Source organism: Aphelocoma coerulescens, chromosome 3 (genome assembly GCF_041296385.1).
Source record: "Aphelocoma coerulescens isolate FSJ_1873_10779 chromosome 3, UR_Acoe_1.0, whole genome shotgun sequence".
In the NCBI taxonomy this organism is placed as follows: domain Eukaryota; kingdom Metazoa; phylum Chordata; class Aves; order Passeriformes; family Corvidae; genus Aphelocoma; species Aphelocoma coerulescens.
In genome coordinates this window covers 102206729-102230100 of record NC_091016.1, presented here as the reverse complement: position 1 = coordinate 102230100, position 23372 = coordinate 102206729, and the positions used below count along the sequence as shown (strand labels likewise).

General features: G+C 38.6%; 1 long non-coding RNA gene across 1 annotated transcript; it reads left to right on the top strand.

Moving 5' to 3' along the window:
• Window positions 1-1170: 1170 nt before the first annotated feature.
• LOC138107383 (uncharacterized) lies at window positions 1171-22742 on the top strand. The gene is made up of 3 exons (XR_011149468.1): window positions 1171-1222; window positions 20751-20918; window positions 21198-22742. It is a non-coding gene; the product is annotated as an uncharacterized lncRNA (long non-coding RNA).
• The last annotated feature ends 630 nt before the right edge of the window (window positions 22743-23372 follow it).

Genomic DNA, 23372 nt, shown 5'->3' with positions numbered 1-23372 from the left:
GTGGACTAATGTGCTTTTTCAGTAAAAGAGTAAAAGAGTTCAAGTTTAGTACTGAGCCATTGCAGCCTTTTTGCTTCTTAGTTTGTACCCAGCACATTCATTTTTGCATTGCATTGTGCTGTGCAGTATAGAAACAAACCTGACATGTAAGTTCTATTTCTTAGACATCTTCTGGGAAAATGGGGGAAATAGCATATTTCTACATATGTATTCCGGACCCAAGAGTCTCTAGGCTTGTGTTGCAATAGCCATGTCTCTACCCTCACTAACCCTTATTTTGGGGACAACTGGACCAGAGATCAGCAGGAAATCTCAGGAAGATAAGGTGCAGCTCCCTGCTGCAACTCTGTAATGAAGCAAAAGAAGCCTCATTACATTTTTGGGGGGTGCAATCTGTCTGTTTGTGTTAGTGCAATTGTGGTACACTGGTAGGGTGAATGAAAAGCTGACTGATTTTAGATGCTGGGAAGAATTCACTGTGACCTCATAGGTTTTCAGCAGCAGTTCTAAAACCAGTGGTATGTCCTGGGGTTGGGAACGAGCTCCAAGCTATTTCTGTGAGTACTTGTAAATAACCTTAGTAGGTGTTCATGTAGTGCCTTGTGTAATCAAAGTGAAGAAGTCTCAAGTTTTCTTTTCCAGTCCTTCTAGCTTTACAGAGGTTCAAGTCTGGAGCAGTGTTTATAAACCTTCTCAGCAATCACACAGGGTGACAGATTTTCCCTGGGAGGCACATGGCGAAATGAGCATCACTAGTCTATCATCTCCCAGAGAGTCAAAAGGACAGAGATTCAGCAAAAACATGCACTGTAGAACTTGTGAAATTAAAAAAAGATAACCTATTTTTTGAAAAGTTAAATATGTAAAGCTGTAAGAGCCTGGAAGGATTGCTGGCTCAAAACACTTCAGGGTTGGGGGTGTGGGTGTGTGGGGCAAGGGGCAGGTCAGGTCTTGCTCTGGTGAGGTGATGAACCCTTACAGCCCATTCCCCCCAGCCTGTATCCCAGCCCTGCGGTGGCTGCCAGTCCCTGACACACGGAGCCAATGCTCCACACCTGCCCCTGGAGTCCCAATCTAGCCCCAGAGTGGCCAGATGACTGTGAGTCCCACCTGGGGAAGGGCCCAGGAAGGTATTTAAAGCAGAACACGAGGCAAGCACATGTTTTGACCCTCCATTTTCTTGGAATTTTGATCAGCTGAACACCACTGGAACCAGGAGTTGGTAACTATACTTGATCTTTTCTATATCTTTCCTGTCTTTCTCTCTTCCTCCTTCTTCTTTTAATTCCCTTTTCTTAGAATTTTGAGAAAATTAAACTTGGATGGGCTTGAAGTTTTCTAATTTAATGCTTTGTGAAGTATTTTATGTTGATTGAATGCTGCTTTAAACTTTTGCCAAGCGTCTCTGAGTTTTTGAAGTTGCCAGTAAAGTTTTTATTTTGTTGTTTTGACCTCTTGAGAATATCTTATCTGTACTTCTCCTGTGAGAATCTCAGAGTACATGAACAACCATAAACTCTTTTTAAGAGTCTGACTGAGTAAGCTTTTTGGGGCCTTACAAAAGCTTACAGGCATGACTCTTATTCAAGCTTCATTTCAGTAGCTATCTTTCTACCAGCTTTTAACCTAAGGAGCCCTAGAAAGTGGTGCTTTCTGCTACCTTCCATTCTCTCTCTCCCTCCTTACCCCAGTGTGGTGTCTGTTCCACACTCACTGGCAGAGATGAGGCTGTAACACTGTGAGCCCCTTGTGTACCTGCATGTAGCCCTGGTTCATGGGAGTAGCAAATGATTTTCACCAAGTCATAAGGAAAAGGACAAAGTTCAGAGAGATGCATGGGAAGATCGTGAATAACAGAATTCCTTTAACGAACTGCAAGTCTTGATAGGCCAGTTTTTCAAATAGGCTTGTGCATTGTTGCATGGACTGCTTGGAAAATGTGGCCTAATTCATCTTCTCTGTGCCATTTAGTGAAAGGCTGTAATTACAAAGGGAATAGCTCAGAGGTAGTCTGCAAGTAACACATAGAGTATGTGCATATATGCATTCCCGTTTGAATTGCTGTGTACAAACGTGGCAAGCAAAAGTGTCTGGAAGCATAAGATACCATGTCATATGTTTGTGTTGTTAAATGAAATAAAGTTGGCAACATACTTAGAAAACAAAGGTTATTGAATACTCAAAATGAGTGCCTTATTTTGTGAGGACATTTCATATTTCTTTAAAACCTTATGATTATTCAAAGGTGAGAGATTACTGTTGTAAAAAGTTTCTAATGTTTGTTAATACCCTGAGTAAGGGAAGATGTTTTTTATGAGGGCTTGTGTCTTTTCAATGAGTTTACATTTTCAACTGTTAGAACCTAAATAGTAAACTAGGTATATTGGAAGAGATTGCCATTAGTATTGTTGAGGATCTGCACTGGTGCAGCAGCTGGAGAAAAACCTGTGTCTAATCCACATCATATCAGCATCCAGTCCTAGGTAGCAATGTAGGTGCAGCATTTTTCTTAGCATTGGCACATGGACAAGAGCTTGTGACCGTTTTTCGCAGATACAGATCTAGCCTATATTTTCCCTGCTTGAATTTACTTTTTTTTTTTACTCCATATTTTCAAAGATTAAAGCACTACCCTGTAAATAGTACAGTTCCAATCATCTCTTTGCTAGCAAGTGCAAGCAGTACTGGGTCATTATCCTGAACATATTCTCCTGCACCTACTTTGGGGCATACAGCAGTTCTGGCTGCCCCTTACACAGCTGTGCAAAGGTTATATCACAGACTAAGCTATCTCCTTTCTCAGTACTGAAGTTTATAGGCCTTAGTGAGGATGTACACGTATGAGAAATGAAGCTCACCACAAATGCACTGTATCTAGACTGAACAGATACATTTAAATATCTGATAAATAATTGCTGTCATGAAAGTCTGCTTCTGGCATGCTACTGTAATTCTACAGTTTAACTTTGATTACAGAGAAAAACAAAGGGGGAAAAAAAACCAGCACAGTTTCTTGCAGTTTTTTTTAACTTTGAAAACACCCTCCAGAAGGACCACATACAGAAGACAACTGATAATAAAGTTATGTGTTGGATTAGCATAACTCTTTCTTCTATAGTCTAGCAAGCTGCCTGCTGTGTACTGCACAGAGGGGTCCTCCCTTTAAGTAAGAGTTGTGGTGTTTATGCCAAGCTCCAGTAAGTGACATATAAATGACCCTGAAGGATTAGCAGAAGGATTTTGGACAGGCCCGGGCAAAGGAGCTCCTACCAGAGGAGTGAAGTTCTAACATTTACAGCCATGTGGCAGCTTGGGGGAAGTCTGGTCCTTTATCTGGCACACGGGAGGGCAGCTGAAAGAAATCAGATGTCCTTTGTACAACGATAAGTGCCCTGTTGTACAAAGCCAATGAGCTGAAAGGAAGAGAGCAAGAAAAGGCTAAGAAACACTGCAGTGAGGCTCCATTGTTAACTGCTTGTCCTTCCAGCCTCTTGAAAGGGCATCTAGGTAGGAGAATAATATACGCTACTCCGATTTGAGGATTACATCACCCCACACTGCTTTTCTTTTGGTCTCAGCTGCATTTTTCACCTTCATGGCAATTCAGATCCTATTAAAAGGTGTGTTTTGAACATTATTCCCCTCAGTCAGTAAGAGTCTGCCTTGCTACTTGTTGAACAGCTTCAAGATACAAATGTCAGTAGCTACAATGGCATTTTCTCTAGTAGATTGTTCTATACAAAGTATTCTCATGCATTTAAATTACTTAGGCTTGTAAAGTACTCTTGGAGAGAATTTCATGAATGGAGCATAAAGGCATTTAACTTCTGTGTAATCCTAGGGGTCTCTAATGTAATAAGGAAACTGCTGATTGATGTAACTTGTCCTGAAGCAAACCAACTCAGTTATGTAGGTGTTGTCTAGAGCTCAGCAAAATCACAAGAGATACTAAAGCTGCATATTTTGGCTGTAGTTCACTACCAGTAAGCTTTTTTTTTCTTTATCCTGGCATGAAAAGTAGAAAAAATTCTATTTGACAGCATACTTTTCTTGAGACTTAAGGTAGAGACATTTCTCTTGTAATTTATGTGTTGTCTGGTGAAAACTTAGTATCTACCTAGTCAGAAGGTCAGGTGCCCTTCCTCTAGCTATCTAATACAGGTAATAATAGTAAGGCTGCTACAGTTATTGCTGAAGTTATCAGCTTCTCTACAGGATCATCCAGAAATGCTAATTTAGGTATAAATTAAAAATTATGATTAAGAAGTAGGCATGTGCTGCTTTTGGACCATTTGGAAGAGGTAAATAGAGAGATACATCTCTTATTCCTGAAGAGACGTAAAAGTTTTTCTTTCTGACCAGTCCTCTACTATCATCTATTTGTTCCTGTCCCATTCAAAACAGCAGCCTTCTGATGGCTGTTTCCTTTATGGTGTCAGGTATTAAGCCTCTCAGTTTCTCACCTTGTATTTTTAAAAAGAAGATGAAATCTTTTTTCTGGGCCCAATTCTTTGTCTACTCCACACTTGGATGCTTCAGTATGTCCTTGTCCCTCAGTTTCCTCCTCCCTAAAGTTAAGAAAATCTGAGAATTCTATTGCAGATTCCATAAGGGAAGCACTTCAGCATAAATCTGCTGCAAGATCCCCATGCATGCTCAGAGAAACACTGAGTCATATACCCATTGAGTTCTTGGTGCCTTGTTACGGTGTGGGGATACCTTCTATTCTGCTTTCTGAATTCTCTTGTATCTGCCCCAGGCTGCAGAGAGTGTTGGTGAAGATAGTGAAAGGAAGCACAGAGGGACATGTGCTAAAGCATAGTAACACTCTATTCTATGATTCTTGATAGACTAACAACTCCGTAGCCTTAGGGAAACTAAGCAAGCACCAAGTGACAGGTAAATCAACACCAATGAGATCATCACAGTTTCAGCTGAAAAATCACCACAGTATACAGTGGTCAATAACAGACAGAAAAACTACTGCTCTGTGCTTAAGAAAATTGCAACCAGCAGCTGTACAATGGGTACATGACTTCTGAAAACCAAAAAATAAAATTCTTTAATGGGCACATGGCATCTAGTCCTTGTCTGTTGGTCTAGTCAGTATTTCTCTGCTGCTACCAAAACTGCATTTGCATTGGTTTCTGTTCTCCCTTTCCTAGAGTTACTACTGCCAGTGAGCTGGCATGCTGCTCAAACTGCCTCCATACCTAAAGAGAAAGATAACTCCTTTGGGGTATGTTGCTAAATCTTTAAACTCTAACTGACAGCTCCTCTTGCTGTAACATATCTTTAGCTAAGTTTAAACTGTGCTACAAACTCTATTTTTCTTTATCAATTTCTGTGTAATTTAAAGTTCCTGACTACCTTTGATGCTGAAAATTATTTGCAAATACAATTCAATCCTTGACAATGGATAGGCGTAACTCAGCTCTGTCATGCTAATAGTTAATGGTAGATCACTAAATAATAGGCTACCCCTATAGCCTATTATGTATTAACTAGGCATTCAAATCTTTCTATTTCAAATATCTTGCATAATTTTTGAATTTTTTTCTGGATATTTGTGGAAGAACAATCTAATGAGTTAAAAGTTAGCAAGAAAATAAACAGAGCAAAAATCATAAGACTGGAAGAAATTAATAACAAAATCAAGTTAATATTTATTTTGCATTCTTTCTTCATCTACTTTTATAGATCTAAGTGCTTGTGCACCTGACAAACAACAGGGAAAATACAGTGTTATGTGCAGATACAGTTACTATTGTAATTGAAATATATACCTTAGTACCTGGAAGCCTTCATTCTATTGACAAGATCATGCTAAATAGAGTACTGCTATTTTTTGTTGTGTTATCTACTTTTTATTAGCTAGAGATGCTATGTTTTTGTGGTTTAAACAGGCACAAAGAAGTACATTTTCTCCTGTTAATAATGCACAGGAAGCCATGATGCAGACATTTCAGAAGAGGCTGACCACCTCTTCTGTGCTCACCTGCTTCAGTGCAGGAAGACCCTGACCTGTGACTGGAGTTTCTAGGCACTCTAGGAGGGGCATTCAGATGGTAACTGCTCAGCAATAATAGCTTGGGACTGAAGAATTGACCTGCTTTAGCAGGCAAGAGCCAGGTGACTGCAGAACCTGGTTATACTGACTGGAAGCTGGAATGCTAGATGGGGAACAACTCCATACAAAGGAGGAAAAAATTCTCTTGTAGATAGGGCGGGAAATGTTGCAGTGATGACTTGGAATGATGTGACTGAGGCCGTTGCAATTGTGCCTAAGGAATTCTCATGCTGCATCTTTGCAGCCTGCCTGTGGAATGCAAGGTGGTGGAACTCTGCCCAATGCATTGTGCGTTACCTTAAGGTGTGTTACAAAATTTCCCCATCCACATTCCTAGTGAACTAAATGCATCACTTTACATGCATATTGAAGGGAGAAGATCTAGGAAAAGTTTACAGGTATGAGACAACATTCAGTTACATGTGGAATCCTGCCTCTATAGATGTTACCATCAAATGAGGAAGATTCAGATAGAAGCAGTCATGGTTTAAGAACGGTATTCTCCAGTTCAGTGCCCCCACTGAAACCACTCCAAACAATGTGCCACTTGCTCATTCTCTCCTGCTCCTTCCCCTGATAGGCAGCTGGGCTGAGAGAATTGGAAGCACAAAAGGTAGAGGTGATGAATTGAGATAAGAACAATTTACTGAAAACAGCAATTAAATAACACAACAAACTATAGCAGCAACAACATTAATGACAGAGTGTACAAGAAAGAGGTGAATATTTTACTAATGAGTGTGAATGATTTCTAATCACAGGACCCCCCTGACAATACCTGAATGTTACACTGCATGACCTGGATGATACTCCTTTACCCTGTCTAGGAAAAACCTCCCTTCTTCCCATCCCTGAAAATGAGGTGAGGTGGTGTTGCCTAAAATCAGAAGAAACATTTTCCAAACAATATTAAAATTGATAACATAAAGAGCTATCTTTCAATGAAAGCTTTCAGGTACCTATATTATACCTATACCTGCACATGCACTGCATCAAATTTTCAGTTTTTATAAGTTTAACTAGTTAGTATGTCTAACAAGTACATCCAATAGGAGAATGGTTGTCCTCATAACCCACCCTTGCATCTGCCCCATTGGAGCCTCTCCAAGGGTTCTTAGCCTTATGTTTTGTTATGTCTACGAAGTATCTTATTATTTTGGCCCAGGAGCTGGTGCAAAAAAGGACGTCCTTGTTAGAGGTTATTTTCCTTGCAAGTAAGACCAAACAGAATTTCAGGAGTGTGGCATAATATGTGAGAAAGGGTAACTATTGTTCTAAAGTGTGAGAGAGTGCTAGAAACTACACAGCCATATAAAAAATATTCAAAGCTACAAATACATAAAAACACCATGTAGTCTTACTGTGGATGCTAGCAAGGGCTAGCAGAGGAATTTTCCTGTGAAACTTTCTCATAAGAAAGCAGCTAGAGAAATCTGGCTTCTCACAGCTTCTCTGTGAAAGCTTTCATTCTCATGAGAACTGGATGGACAACAGTTTATAAGAATGTAAACCATTTCTGCACCTGCAAGTTGTTGTGGAAACTGTAGAATTGTTTTCAGTCTTGTGAGAATAATATTTGGAAATGGGTGTCTTACTGCTCAGCCTATCATCTTGGGAGGTGGTGGGCCAATAGGCCAATCATGTAGTTTCTCTTTTGCAAACCATGCTATAAAGGTTGTGGGTGTTTAAACAAGGTCACTTTGGCCATAGCTTGCAACCCAGACTTGTGTCGTGTTTTCGCTGTTCTTTGGGAATAACAGCGACAACTTACAGCTTTAGCACATGTAACGTGCTGTGTTCTGCCAGTCCTCTGGGATACTACCCCAAAGAAGTCATTGATGAAAGGAATTCCTCCTGAATCACAGCAAAATCACAGGCCTGGCTCTCATTCTCAGAATCTGAGTCCTCCCTATGATGGTCAATTAAGAATCATCTGCAGGGACTGCTATGACTAAAATGGCTGTACCCTTTTTCTGTATCATCCTCCACTCTGTCACATTGCCTTTCAGATATTTTATCCCCCCTCCTTCATCATGAAGTCTGTGCTCTAACAGTGCTGCTAAAAATTGAGTCTTGGACTATTAACCCAAATAAAAATCTGTATGTGAACCTCAAGGTGACTCCTCAGACAACCTTGCATCCTCAATACGCTTCTATGTCGCGTTGTACTTTATAGCTACTACTCACACCTACCCACAGTTTTTAACCTGTTTCATCACACTTCTATACTTCTCATAGTTTTATCTCAGCAATCACAAAATTTGTTCTGGCCACCACCACTTTTCTGCACAGCTCTTAAGATTGCTGGCAGCTACTATGCAAGAACATAGTCACAAAATCCTCAAACTGAAATGGCATGTATTGGGATTCAAAGTATTCTCAAGCCCCACAAATCTGCTGCCCTTGCTGTTGTCTTTCTTTGACTACCTGCTCTTCTCATTCCTGTAGTGCAGTTTGAGCAGATATTGTCTTACTGATCAGACACTGACTTGTGAACCTTGTCAGAGCACAGCTCTCAGAACCTGTAGAAAGTTCATAGCAAATATATTTGCTTTCTTCTTTTGCCCTGCTCATGTTGCTAGGCTTAAGCTGCTTTCATAAACTTTTTAGACAAGCACAGAGACATGCATCTGTGAACTGAAAGAGAGCTAAAAAGGACAGAGAAAAGGACTCCATGGCTGGGAATTAATTCTGCAGGCAGCTGGTCATGATTTGACCTCTCTCTCTTTCCTGAGAGACTATTCTCTTTAAAATTGCCAGACAAGTTATTTTCAAGAGTCCATTTCAATGTTACAAATCCCAGGTCCAAAGAACCCTTATATTCACCATAAGCATAACTTGCAGTAATTCTGAAGAGAGAAGTTCTGGTCTGATAGTAGCCATTCTTCCAAATAAATGCTTCCAAGGAAAAAGAAACTATATAATCTGCAGAAGTGCTCTTGGTTCTGCAAAGAGCCTGGGAGCATCCTCTGTTCTGCCCTGAATAGCTGGAGTTCAGAGGATCTGCAGGTGATTGATTCACTGTGTTCAATACACGTATATGTCTGAGAAAAAAACCCTAGTTGGAGCATCTCCAAATTAGGCTCTGCAACAGGTCTGGGGTTCAGAAAGGAAAATCCTTTGATGCTAGCTTTCTGTGGACAATTCTGTCTAGGAGAAGTGCCTAAATTCTTGTTCAGACAATCCAGTAATTTGACTTAGAGATCAAATTGGAAGGGTGTTTCTTTTTGACTGGTTTCTGCATTTTTCAGAGTAATTTATGGTCTGAGAGGGAGAGCTATATTGGGGTCCTCTATTAAATGCAGAAAAACCTTCTTAGATTTCACCTTTTCTATTTTGGTGTGGTATTTCAGAATGAGGCAGGAGACAGATACTTTTTGCAGTATTTTGTGTCAGGGGGTACTACTTGGGGCATGCTTGCTCTAAGATCTATTTTTGCTCATAGATTGGATGTATTATAAGAAAAAAAATCTACTGGAAAAAGCTAATGGGGTTTTTAATCTTCCCAGGATAAAGTGTATGTCATATAGTGACAAGTACTCCATCTTTTGGCTTGGTTCCATGTACAAGACTGCTTGCTCTCAAACTCACATTGGCCTTTTCAGCTCCTCCCTGGGATGTGCTAGTGTCTCAGTATTTTTGAGTGCTGTCTTCTGCTGTTCCTATTGGCTCTCTTCAAAGCAGCAGATATGTGGGTTGTCCTGCAAATAGCAGGAAGAGGTATCCACAAACATGCTAGTAAGCCTTAACAGTGGATTCCTTAGGGGAGAACTGAATACCCTCTTTGTGTGGCACTCAGGTGGACCAGGTGAGACACCAGGCTCATATTTTTAGACTGAAAGACCCTGATGCAGACAGGCACTGAAAGGCACATTGTAAAGTACTGAACTCCATTTTCCCTTCTTCAGAGCTTGTGTTAATAAGTGTTGGAAAGTAACAATGAAAATAGTTTAATATGCATTTATTTGGAGGGAGGCAGATAGAAACTACACAGGGACTATCTGTTGAAGATCAGATAGAGAAAAAATAATGTACTAGAAGAATGAAGGTGATGTTATGGGGGTTTATGGGATATCACACCTATCTCATGTTCCTCTGCAGTGTTCCTGGGTCTTGCAATATGTGGATTATACTTCAGTCTGGGACTTTTGGAAGCAAACTGATGCAACTGCTATGCTGGAATTAATGTTAAATTTAACATAGCTAAATGTAGGTGCATTTATGTGAGTGTTTAAGTGTGTGATGAGTGTACAAAGATCTGTTAGGCCATGGGGATATACTCAATATTCCCAACAGTTCTTAGAGAGCTGTTGAGCCAACCAAACCCTAGAGAGGGGTGCAGTTTTCAAAGTACAGATTCCTACTGTCAATCAAGATATTGTGAGTATATAAACAAAAAAATGGGGTTTCCAGAGATGACACAGATGTTATGAGAGTTACTCAGGCTTACTGATATTCTACTGAGGTCAAGTAGGACAGTCTGCACTGTCTGAAATGAGTCCAGGTCTCCAGTTAATACAGCCAGTGAGGAATAGAGTGATTCCTCTACAGTCAGACAGTAGAGGCTTGATGCACTTGTTCACATGTAGGGTACCTAGAGTCATTTGGAATACCTTAAGGTAAAATGCTTGTTTACTCCAATACAAGTCCAGATAGAAAGGTCTTCCCAAAGTCTTGAACTGTATCTGTCATCTCCAAATGGATATCCAGTAGCCCAGATATCCTGAGTAAGTGGTTCTATATAACTATGTGCAAGCAAATAAGCTGAGCCCGTAATATTAATAATTTATAAAAATAAATGTGCCAATAATTCATAGATCATTTTAAAACATTTTTTAACCGCAATTTTAATAGCAGGTTATTCTACTTATATGATAAGAAGAGAAATACCTCATTTCTATCATTACCACACTGACAAGTACATGCACATAGTAATAATTTCCCCTCATCTGTTATCCTCCAGCTCTCATCTTCAATGGCTGTGAAAAGTTCTTAGGCCTCAGTGTGAATGAAGTTCATATAAAAGAAAGAATATTTTGCTAGTGCTATACTGGTTTCTGGGATGATAGTAAGACTACTCTTATCCCAGAGTAATAGTGTATTCATTGTACAGTGCCTGAGAACTGGAATGTCATAAAAAATATATCACACTCCAACTTCTACATGACATCAATAATTCCTCATTTGGACTAGGAATGTGGGCTGATTTTAGACTGCAATAGAATTAATTTTCTTCACAGTACTTAATATTGGCCCATGTCTTGGATTTGTGATGAAAACAGTGCTGATAACCCAGGGATGTTTTCATTATGGCTGAGCTTTTCTCACACAGAGACAAAGCCTCTTCTGCTCCTTACCCAACCCCACCAGTAAGGAGGATGGGGTGCACAAGGAGTTGGGAAGGGACACAGCCAGGAAAGCTGATCCCAAATGACCCAATGCATATCACATATCGTGTGGCATCATGCTTAGCATATAAATCTGGGGAGAAGAATGAAGTGGGTCACGTTTGGAGTGATTGCATTTTGCCTTCCCAAGCTATCATTACATATGATGGGGCCCTGCTTTCCTGGAGATGGCCAAACACCTGCCTGACATGGGAAGTGATGAATGAATTCCTTGTTTTGCTTTGTTTGTGTGGCTTTTACTTTACCTATTAAACTGTCTTTATCTCAACCTGTGTTTTCTCACTTTCACTTTTGATTCTCTCCCTGATTCCACTGGTGGGGAGAGTGAGTGACCACCTTGCCAACTGAGGTTAAACCACAACAGGTCAGAGGTTGACACAATGGTCAGATTCCTCCAATTTTTTTAGATGTCTATTCTGGTGATTTATTTTTCCAGACTGAATCACTGATGCAGATTCTTAATTTTAACACCTTTATAATAGGTCTGATTTCCATGGTTGAAGAGAAATCTTAAATCAAATTATTATTCAGTGTTTTAAATTAATTTGATGGCTCTACCTTTTTGAAATAATTGTCATTAATAAAGATATATTGCTTGCAAGAATACAATTTTATCCATGTGCTTGTCTCCACAGAGTGAGAATAAAAAAAGAGAAAACTTATCCTTCTTAATGAATGCAGTCTATTTAGCTCTTCATAATTTCATAAGTGGTTAGCATGTAAAGAGTTTGAAAAGCTGTCACATCCAAGGATAGGACCATGATCTTGACCTTGCAGTCATGATGCAAATTCCGACAGTGATTTGCTTCATGACCTTGCACAAGTCAGTCTGTTGAAGGCAGTGGGAGCAGCAGCATTTCCCAGGATTTGTACCTGCATGAGCACACTAATTATGTTCTGGGTAAAAACTGTTTTTAAAATGCTTACATTTTAAATGTGATGTTAAAGGTAATAAATTTTAATGTTTAAAAATTAAAAATGCATGCATCCCTCTTACTCAGCCTCCTCTATTCCACACTTCTTCCACATGTTGCTTGTGTCCATTGAAGAAACTTGTTAGGCAGTCCAGATAAAATCATGGTTGACCATGGCCTTTTCCCTACTTTGGATATAGTATCCACAGTATATATTCCAGAAAACGCTTTTATTCATGCTTACTCTTTGTTCAAGTGCAACACTAAATTGGAATCAAATATCTTGTTTGTAAAGTGGCAATGATCTACTTTGTCAGCATAGCATATGTTTGTCACAGTTCAGGATTTCTGTGTGTGTGTGCAGCTACATACAGCATATGAGCCACTAATAAGTTATAATAATTTGATGTTAATCCAATTTTGATATTAATATAATGCATGTTAGAATATTAGGGAAGTTTTGATTTTTTTCAAAAGAATATGCTAAAGCTTATGCATATTGTCACAAACATTCCTATTCTAAACAAAAAATTGCCAAGTCAAAGAAATTTAAATAGAAGATTCCAAATTATTACTTTTTTCATGTTTCAAAGAAAGAAGATATTTCAATTTGTTTCTTTTTTCCTTTTGGGCCTCTTAATATTTACACAGCATTAATATAAGGGAAATTGTTTTAAATAACTAAAAGCTCTATGTTTGTATTATTCTGTCTTTTTGTTATTCCATTTCACGTTAATATATTTGAACATTGGCTCTCACAACCATGCCTCCTTGCTTTTATTGCAACAATATAGACACTCTTCTTACAAATCAAAGAAAAAATTTAGTTTATTTACAAGTTAAATAGAAGAAAATCACCTTTTACAAACAACATCCTAGAAACTCAAATGTTCCATGCCCCTAGTCCAACAAGTTTGTGTCCCTTAGAAGAGCATAGGGGTTTTATTTCTCTTGGGGTTTTTGCCCCCTAAGAGGTATGTCTGCCCAATATGGATAACCCACTGTAAAGCATATTCAATTTTTGTTACTTCTCCATGTATCTTTATTCACAACAGTGGTGTCACATCACACTAAGTGAAGATGTAATACAATTACCTTACTATTGAACATTTTCTATACAAGCATGCTGAATTTTATCCTAGATAATTGTATAATGTACTTTTATTAGGATACTTTTTGTCCTTTTACTCAGTATATTTAACCTTTCCTTCCCCTCAAAAAGTCTTAGAAAGTCCAACCCGAAAAGTATGACAGAAAATAGAGGTAAAACAGTGAACAAACAACACAGGTATTCAAATATCTGATACTTTTGTCATTACCTGCTTCACTGTTTTTTTGTATTTAGATGTCTATTGAGTGTACTTCTCAGTTTTGGACCCATAGTACTACACAGTCTTAAGCAAATATTTTCTGACAGCATTGCTAGACAATATCATTCTTATTCCAGAATGTTCTTATTCAAGTATCAAAATTGGCAGTGAGGAGTCCAGGAGTCTCTTACAATATTAAGCCTTCAAATTCTCTGTGGTGTGAAATAGGAGTCCTATTGGTTGTATCACTGCCAAATTGAGACATTAAATCCCTTTTAAACACCTATCTGTATTTTTGGCATTTTTTTGGAATAAGTTTCTAAAGGCCAAACTGCTTGGAGACTGAGCCATAGAGCATCCCTGAGTGGTGCATTATTCCTATCTTGCCTTCAGGTGAGATGTGGCAAGTGTTGCTAGAGCATTCCTGTCACAGTCTCATACAATAAAGATATGGGGAATTACATACAAAATGGTATCTTATTACAGCAAGTACTCTAAAATGAGGATATTCAGCTGATAAGGCAAAGACCTGCACTCAGGTCTCTAGTTTTCTGAGTTTGGAGCAGCATCCTGCATTCAGATCTTCCTCAAGAGTGTCTTTGCCACCCCAGAGACCGGGCCCTGGTGTGGGTCCTGCTGCTTCAATCTCTCCTGTTTTGTGTGAACAATGAAAGAGTCTAGGGCACAAGGCCTGGAACCTGTTTCACATAGTAATTTTGAATAGAGCTGCCCATTTTGGATGAAGAGATTTTAGCATTATGTATATGATGTGACCTGGGACGTGTCATTTTTCCTCATGCCATTTTAGTGTACAGATTTAATTATGACAAGTAGCATTGGACAAAAATTTCTTTCCCCTAATTTCTGTGCTGTGCCGTAATTGCATATTACAAATGGATAAAATAAAAACAAGCATCCAACACTGGTGACTTAATTGGGGCTTACAAAAGCAACAAACAGAACTAGTTGTTAATGGAAAAAGTAGACTTCAAAGAGAAACCATATGGGGAAGGCATTGACTAAGAGGACTTGCAGATTGTTTTTAACCATGCCACTGATCTTCTGTCAGACTTCTGGCAAGTCATTTATTCTTCCTGAAAAAATAATACAAATAGAAGTAGTAGAACAATTTCAGTTGAATATCAGAGCTGATTTTCTGTAGAAATAGCATGCTTTATAAGAATTTCTACCTTTCTTATTCTCCTCACTGTCCCCAGTTCCAGTCTGCAAAACTGTGATACCACTTTAGTATCCTGCAGGAATGTTGTCCACAGTTCAATTATTATGGTGATAAACAGTGTAAAAAACTAATAAAGAAAGTATTTTTAAAAGACGCTCTAACCAAGAGGCGAGAGATAAAAACCAATGTCACTGAGCATTTGCTGTACTGGGCTACCCTGTCACGTAAGCCATCATTTCTAGGGAAACACAGAAAGGGGTTAAAAGGACATGCAGGGAATGCAATAGAACCCTTTTCCCTCCCATTTGCTATCCATATAATGTGAAAAATGTGAATAAACTAGCATGACCAGTAAAATAAATTTACTTTAATATTAAATGTAGCTAAACAGATGGGATGTTCCAATAGAACGGAGAACTGCAGAATAAAGATTGGGGGGTGGAATGCTTAAATTCAATGAAGTTTAAAGTATGTTATTTCAATTAAAACAATAAGCTTCTTTTAATTATTTTAAAACTTCTATCTCAGGCAAATGTATTGGTTTCTGGTTTTGATCCCAAATAAACTTTCACAAATCAGAAACCTCAGGAAGATGAAATGCAATTTTTAGATTAAAAAAAAAGCATAATGAACCAAGTTTGTTTAAGATCCTATTGAGCTCTAAAACAGGGCTATTCTAGAACTGAAAAGAAGAAAATACACACAGAAGCATATTCTTCTGTGCCAAGTCTGGGTGTGCATTGCTCAGATTTCTCCAATTCATATATTTTATTACTGAATAGTCAATATCTGAAAACCTTTTATGTATGTGTTCTCACAGAGTAATAATACTCTAATTATAAATTTACTGAAAGAGCATGGAAGCTGTGTGTGACTAAGTGACCTGTGAGTGTTCACCCAGACTGAAGTCACATGCTTAGCAGGAAATTGAATCCTGGTACTAAAATTCCCAAGTTAATTCTTAATCTAATACTGGGTTCCCTAATTCTGGAACTATCCTTCCTTATTGCATCCAATACAGGGACTCAACATACCTGCCTTTTCTTATTTGCATTTCAAGGAAGATCAGCTCTCTGCCTTTCTTGAAAAGATGTTAATACAGATCTCATCAATTCTACATTGTGCATTTTACACTACGAAAGGCAGACACAGTGGCTACAGAGCTCATTTCATTTCTTCTAGGAGATATATATTTCATACTATGTGTAAAGGATTTTCCTAATGAAGAATTAAAAATATGTATTGTCCCACACTAGCACTGTCCCAGTCCACAGCAACAAGTAGCTTTTACAGTAATGGAATTGTGCTGTCATTCAAGGGAGTTGCATTTTGTGTTCTGCTAAATGGCATTAAACCAGTGAGGAGCCCTTAGACGACTGCACTCTTCTCTTAATCAAAGCACATTAGGAAGATGGGAGGGGAAGAAAAAATTTAAGAGGTTGTCATTGTTGCCCCCCTTGTAGACAAACCACCCTGGAAAGAAGTCATGACACTGGGAAAGGGGAGGTAGTTTGGAAATCTGTGTACTTCTTCAGTATCAGTGATTTCTGCTCTGAAGTCAATGAAAGTGTTGAAAGTGTTCATGTCAGTTAGCAGACTAGATATGGGATTGCCATATAACAGTAACCTTCTGCTTTGCAGATAACGAAGATAAAGTTGGCATGATTTTACTGTTTATCACTCCTCTCTGTTTAAATCTATGTTCTAGAAATTGCTTACATATTAAATTAAATGGATTTGTTCAGGGCAGTTGGAGATATCCTTAGAGATATTCAAAAGCTGTTTGCAATATGGTCCTAGGCAGCTGGCTGTAGGTGGCCATGCTGGAGCAGGGAATTCAACTAGATAGGCCTTTCCAACCTCAACCATTCTCTGAGTCTGTTTATTACCAGAATAATTCTTAATCATGTCTCTATATTTTACTTTCATTCATAAAACATTATGCATTCTTTGAGTCCCCAGCTACATGAAAATTTAAACCTCAAAAATAGAAAACATACAATATCTAGGAAGGCATTCAGTTGAGAGGGGCTTCTGACAGCTACTTGAATAAAATGAAGAAATACTGTTTAGGTAGGTTGACCTTGGCTAGCCACAAGGTGCCTACCAACCTTCTCTATAACTTCACCCTGTCAACAGGATGGAGTGAGAAAAATACAATGAAAAGCTTTTGGGTTAAGATAAGAACAGGTGATCACTCAGCAATTACCATCACAGGCCAAAAGGACTCAGCTTAGGGAAATAATTTTATTAGCAAATGAACAGAGCAGGTTAATGAGAAACAAGAACAAATCTAAAAATCATCTTCCTCTCATTCCTCCCTTTTTCCAGGCTCAACTTCACCCCCAATTTCTCTACCTCCTGCACTCGAGTTCTATGAGAAAGATGATTGCAGTCAGTTCACCACATATTCTCTTTGCCATTACTTCTTCCTCACATACTTCCTCTGCTCTAGCATGGTTCCCCTCCATGGGCTACAGTCCTTCAGGAACGGACTGCTCCAGCATGGATCACCCATGGGGTCACAAGTCCTGTCATCAAAGTTGCTCCAGCATGGGCTTCTCTCTCCATGGGGCCATATGTCCTGCCAGAAGTCTGCTCCAATATGGGCTTCCCATGGGGTCACAGCCTCCTTCAGGCATCCACCTGCTGCAGCATGGGGTCCTCCATGCACTGCAGATGGATATCTGATCCACTATGGACCTCCATGAGATGCGGGGGGACAAGCTGCCTCACTGTGGTCTTCACCATGGGGTGCAGGGGAAACTGCTCTGGTGTCTGAAGCACCTTCTCCCTTCTTCAATTACCTTGATGTCAGCTGTTTCTGTCACCTATTCTCACTCCTCTTTTCCAGCTTTCTTTTTTGCAGCTTTTTTTTCCTCCTTCTTAAATAAATTATCACAAAGGTGCTACTATTGTCACTGATGACTTGGGTTTGACCAGAAGCAGGTCTGTCCTAGAGCTGCCTGGAACAACCTCTCTCAGACATGGTGGCATCTTCTCACAGAAACAAGTGTGACAGCCCCTCTACTACCTAAACCTTACCATATAAACCCAATACAACATTGAAAATCAAATTAAATTAACAGGTTTTGAAAGCTGTGCAAAAAAAAAATTGTCCTTCAAAGTATAAAGCCAGCCTAGCAGCTGCCCCTAAGGACAGGAAAATTAGGCATGAAAGATAAAGTGAAATCAACAGACAAAGGTGTCCCATAAGCTGAGGTCAAATGAAGTAAGTAATATGAAAATAAAAATGAAGGGACAAAAGAAGGATACTGAGCACACTAACATGATACATAGAAAGACACATTTAGATACCATAAGTAAAATGTTCCAGGAAGTCAAAACTTTGTAGAATACAGAATACATATAAATTTACTAATATTTTTGAAATTGGCCTGCAGATGATTGACAGCCATCATGTACAGTTAAAAGGCAGTATATAGATACAGGGGTTGTAAACAGAGTAGCAGAGAAAAAAATAGTTGTGTTAATAATAATTTCATTTGAACCGCACTCTAAGATCATGTGGAATAATCTGTAAGGGATTTATGATGCAATTAGTTCCAACATTCATCTGGGAGAAACACAGAGTATGAAGTGTTGCAGCTTGAAAAACATTCAGAAGAGAAATACATTTTTCTGGCTAAGTTGTTTTTCTTTCTTTTTTATTCTTTTCTTTTTAGAAAGCAAATTTCAAGGTCAAAAGGTTCCCATTTACTGTGTAACCACTGTAGCAGATTTTCATACCATGTTTCTAGTCCTCATCTGCAGTGCTACTGCTATAAAGAAGTGAGATGGAAACAGCTCTTAAAACTACTTTTTTTGCTCTTAAGACTTCATATTGCTTGAAATGTAAATCCCTGTCCAAGCCAAGTTCTGCAAAAAATGCTAAGTAGGATAGACATCCAAGATACTGAGTATAGGAAATCCAAAATAGATTTTGCATTCTAGGAACAATTCCATCTCTTTTACTCTATAATATATTTCAGGATACTTTCTGGTTTGCAGTCTTTCTGTAACAGCAAAATCCATTCTATTCCACTCTGCAGGTCTAAAGTAGCTGGAGTTTTTCCCATATACTACCTTCTATAAATCTCAGCAGGAATGAGCAGGTAGATTAATTCAACTTACTGGAAATAAAATTACATATTTCATGATACAGATGCGTTTTGAGACTTGTCACAGCTGGTCCTGGAAGGTAATGCAAAGATTAGTACAATGGCATGCCATATGAGGTGCATTCTGAAAAGGAAGTTCACCTTCTGCTCAATGCATCTTTAAAAGTATGCATTCAAGGAACTTTTTTAAACCTCTGGTTTAACGACAGCAGAGTTTCTTTTAGCTGGACCAGAGGCTTGGGAATTTTCTCTGTGCTGTGTACTGGGCTGCATGATGTAACCTGCATGACATGTTGTCTGGAGGATAATTGTGTGACTTGTACTGCCATAATGGATCATAGTATGCAGTTGGATTGTTGAGCCTACTTAAAAAGATAAGTGTGGAGTGTTCTTTGAAATATCTTATCTGGGTTTATCCCAGTAAACATCATATACTAGATAAAATTTTAGAGTAATGCAAGTAAACGGAAACCTACAGTCCCTTTAGAAACTGCATTTTAGTGCTTGTGGAGCGTGTTTCAAAACCCAAGGTAGTCCCTGGACAATATCACTTCCCTAAACTTTGCTTTCAGCCTATCTGTTTTTCTGAAGTCGTTTCCATCAGGATATTCAGATTACACGGCATTAATCCATAAATGTCATTTAGCATTAAATCCTACCCCAAGTATACCAGTAATTAAGAAAAATGTAACTATTTTGTCTTTCTTGGGTTTGTTGGCAAGAAAAATAGGAGTGTTGACTACTAGTTACCACTACCTGCATAGTAAGAAAGATTTCAACTATTTGAATAAAAGTCACATATTAAGAAGAATAATGTACGTTTTAAATCTAGGTGGAGAAGAGACTATACTGGGAAAGTACATACCCACATTATTAAAAACTTCTTTTACTGATGGTGAAGTATAGGGTGCAGTAGTTCTCTGTGAAAATTACTAAGTGAGCTGTTTTGTCTTTTATGTACTTTATGATTATCATAGTTTGCAACTTTCAATGAAACTGCAAAACTGTGTGGGTACCTGAATCAGTTTTATCTTTAAATACTCTTCAAATTCTTTTTGAATATGAAAAAATAGTGTACTATAATACACTTGTTTCTAGAAGAGGAAAAGCTATATTTCAAGTCGCTTTATGTCCCTGTTTGTATTTCACAGACAAATCAAGCAATTTCACAAAGATTACATCTATTTGTGAATAGTTTTGGTCTTTTGAACCCTTTCTGAGTGAACATTTACAGTCTTTATGCTCTCAACTAAGCTCCAGTTTCAATGCAGCAGCCATAACAATTGTGGGGAGTTAATGCCATACTAACGAGCAATGCCCTAATGTATTTCATCTCAAAAAAAGAAAAAGAAATCATATATAAATATAGTTCAGAGGTCTGTGACTAGCTGTTGGTCAAAACTGCTGTCAAATACTTATGTACATGTAGTTACACCAGCAACTGTAAAATACTTATGCCCTTCCTGGTTTGTGCCCATTAGTCACGTATTTTGTGGGGGTCATTTCCATTCTGGAATGCACATTATTGTTCTTTCTCTTCAAACTTTGGGGGCAAAGTACAATGTGCTCCTTTTCCCACAGCGTGATCACCTCTTCCTTCCATCTTAGCCCATGCTCCTGAGTGTTCACTGTCCCTGAATATCACAGTGTTGCTTTTGCCCCCTTCTAATTGTCTCTTGGTTTTCTGATTGCTTTTCTGTCTCTGACAAATCTAATATTGACACATGTGGAAATCTTATGTACTAAGAATGAACAATGGCCTGTGGCGGCCAACTGCAAACTAAGTGGAGCTATGCAGAAAAGAGTAACTGGTTTCCATGCTGCAACTTATGGGGATGCCAATCCAGGGAAGACATGATCAAGAGGCACAGCGAACATAAACGGGGCAGTCAACAGAAGATGTTCATACTGGAAGGTATGTGATTCCTAAGCTTGTATTAGTAAATGAGTTGCTAACTTAGTGGTATTCCGAGGGCATGAGCTGTTGTATGTAACGTTGCAGAGTTATCACAGTCTCTGGAATAGTTCTGGCTTAGGCCAAATTGCATTTTAGGCAGATTACACCTTGTGCCTAGCTGTGGAATGGTAGGCAACAAGCACCACTCTTAGCTGGTAGTTTGGATGCTGATTGGAGAGCTTATTGAATGGATATCCCCCATGTCAAAAAGCAGTGATTGACCAGTTTTACTTACAGGTGCAGATGGAGCTTTGAGTCCCAGTGGAGACCAGGTCCAATGCAATAAGCTGACAGCTGTCCTGCCCTCCAAGCAAAAGATACACAAGCAGAATTGTGTTACCACCATCCTTGCCTGTAAAACCCAGCATGGGTTAAGAGTCTAAGGAGGTATTAGGCTGCGCTGCTTCAGCTGCCCCTGAACAAAACATTTTTAACTTCTTCTCTGCTTTGCTTAAATGAATTGTGAATACCATGTTTGTCATTTTTAATGAGGTCTGTGATTGACCTCATGATTGATAGTAGTAATTAGCATTTTATGACACAACAATACATTAAATCCTGGGTAAATTATGCAAGACATATAACCTCAATCCTATTTAGTCCAAAATATAACTATTTTTTTCTGGTTTAGAGACTCTTTTCTCATTTGCCATAAAACATTTTAGTCTTTCTTTTCTGATGCATTCCCAATCCTCAGGTATAAAATTTAGCAAAATTTTTATGTTCTTCAGTATATAATTTACGCAATAAGCTAAAATACACCATGCCTTTGGGAGAAACATTGTACACTCATTTTTTTCCATTCAGTTCCAAATAAAACAGTATCATACAAAAAAAATTCTCTTTTCTATTTAAACATTTACTTCTGCAAATATTGGTAACAAACAGTAAATAAGATACTCATAATTTTTTTAATCCATTCTTTAAATATCCCCTGCCATCCATTTTCATGGCTATCAAGGCTAGGATACACTCACTCTAGTTATCAAACAGTAAGAAGTCTGAATCAGGTTTTGACCATCTGTAATCAGTGGAGAAAGGCAACTCCAGAGGGTGATTCATTCTCTCCTAAAATAAAGGGGTTGAATCACCCTCTGGAACTGCCTTCTATTTACCCTTGATTGCAGAGGGAATCTTGATGACTGCTTTATAAAAAGACTTGATTATGAAGTCATTTTAAATGAACATAAATTTAGGTTGTTGTCAAAAGTGTGGACCCACCTTGCTCCACTGTGTCTCCTTATTTCCATTTTTTTTTTGATGCTGTAGGAGTGACAGCTGGTGAGTGATTGGTTATAAAACTGGATATGGATTTTTTTAAGTTGGGTTTCATGCAGTTGTATTCCCTGGTTTGGCTTCCACAGTGATTGCAAAAAACTTAGCACCAGTACACACATTTCTGGGAGCCATAACTGCTCATTTTAACGTTGCAGAAAAGCACTGTCTTAAATTAAATTGACTATGTAACCACAATTTATACACAAATAGATTTAGGTGAAATGAATCTTTTAATTGAAACTGTGTTCTGTTGCCCAAGCATGATGCCTTACTGTCATTTGAGACCACTTTTGGTAACTTTAAAAGTGTTATTTTGTTTAGGATTTAGACATTAATGTACTTGTAAAGGTGTAATTGCAGCTATATATTTCACCAGGGAATCTATGAGGAAAACATGCCTTGAAACCGGTAGACTTTTGAGATACAGGAAAAGACTTGTTATTTTCTGTAATGTATTACCCCCAGCAGTATGTAAATAAAGGCTCCAAATACCCCTTCCATAATAAGTACTGTAGCCCTGGATCAGCAATCAATCCCTTTACACTTCTTATATGGCTCAGGATTGCATGTCGTATATTTTCCTTCTTGTCCAGTAACATGTTGGGGTTTGTCTTCTCTCTCTTTCAATGTTTAATGATAGCATTTTTTCAGTGTTTGATATAAAAGAAATTCTCAAGAGGTAAAAAGAAAGGAAGGAATTGCCACAATGGACACCCGGAATCTCAGCCCCTAATGCAGTGGTGCCTAGCCAGGCCAAAAAGGGTTTTCCAGCCTCTTCAATACTTTTAAACGCTCTCAGATTCTGAACATGATAGCTGCACTCAGGGCTGTCGCATTGGGAGTGGTGCCTGCCTCTGACCAGCTCTGAGGAGTGGTTTGTAAGTACTGCTGTTGGGACAAGCAAGTGGTCCAGGCACTGGGCATCTTTCTAGTAGTTAGCTGTCAAATGCAATCAAGCCCTGGTGCCTCAACAGGGCAATATTTCACTTAGCTGTATAGCCACAGCCTCAGAAATACAGGTAAAAATCCTGGCCCATCATGGACAAGCATAACTTTTCCAGTAGAAATTTGATTTTGGTCTTTAATTTTTTTCAAAAATGGAAATTATAAACTTCATGAACATTTAAAAACTTT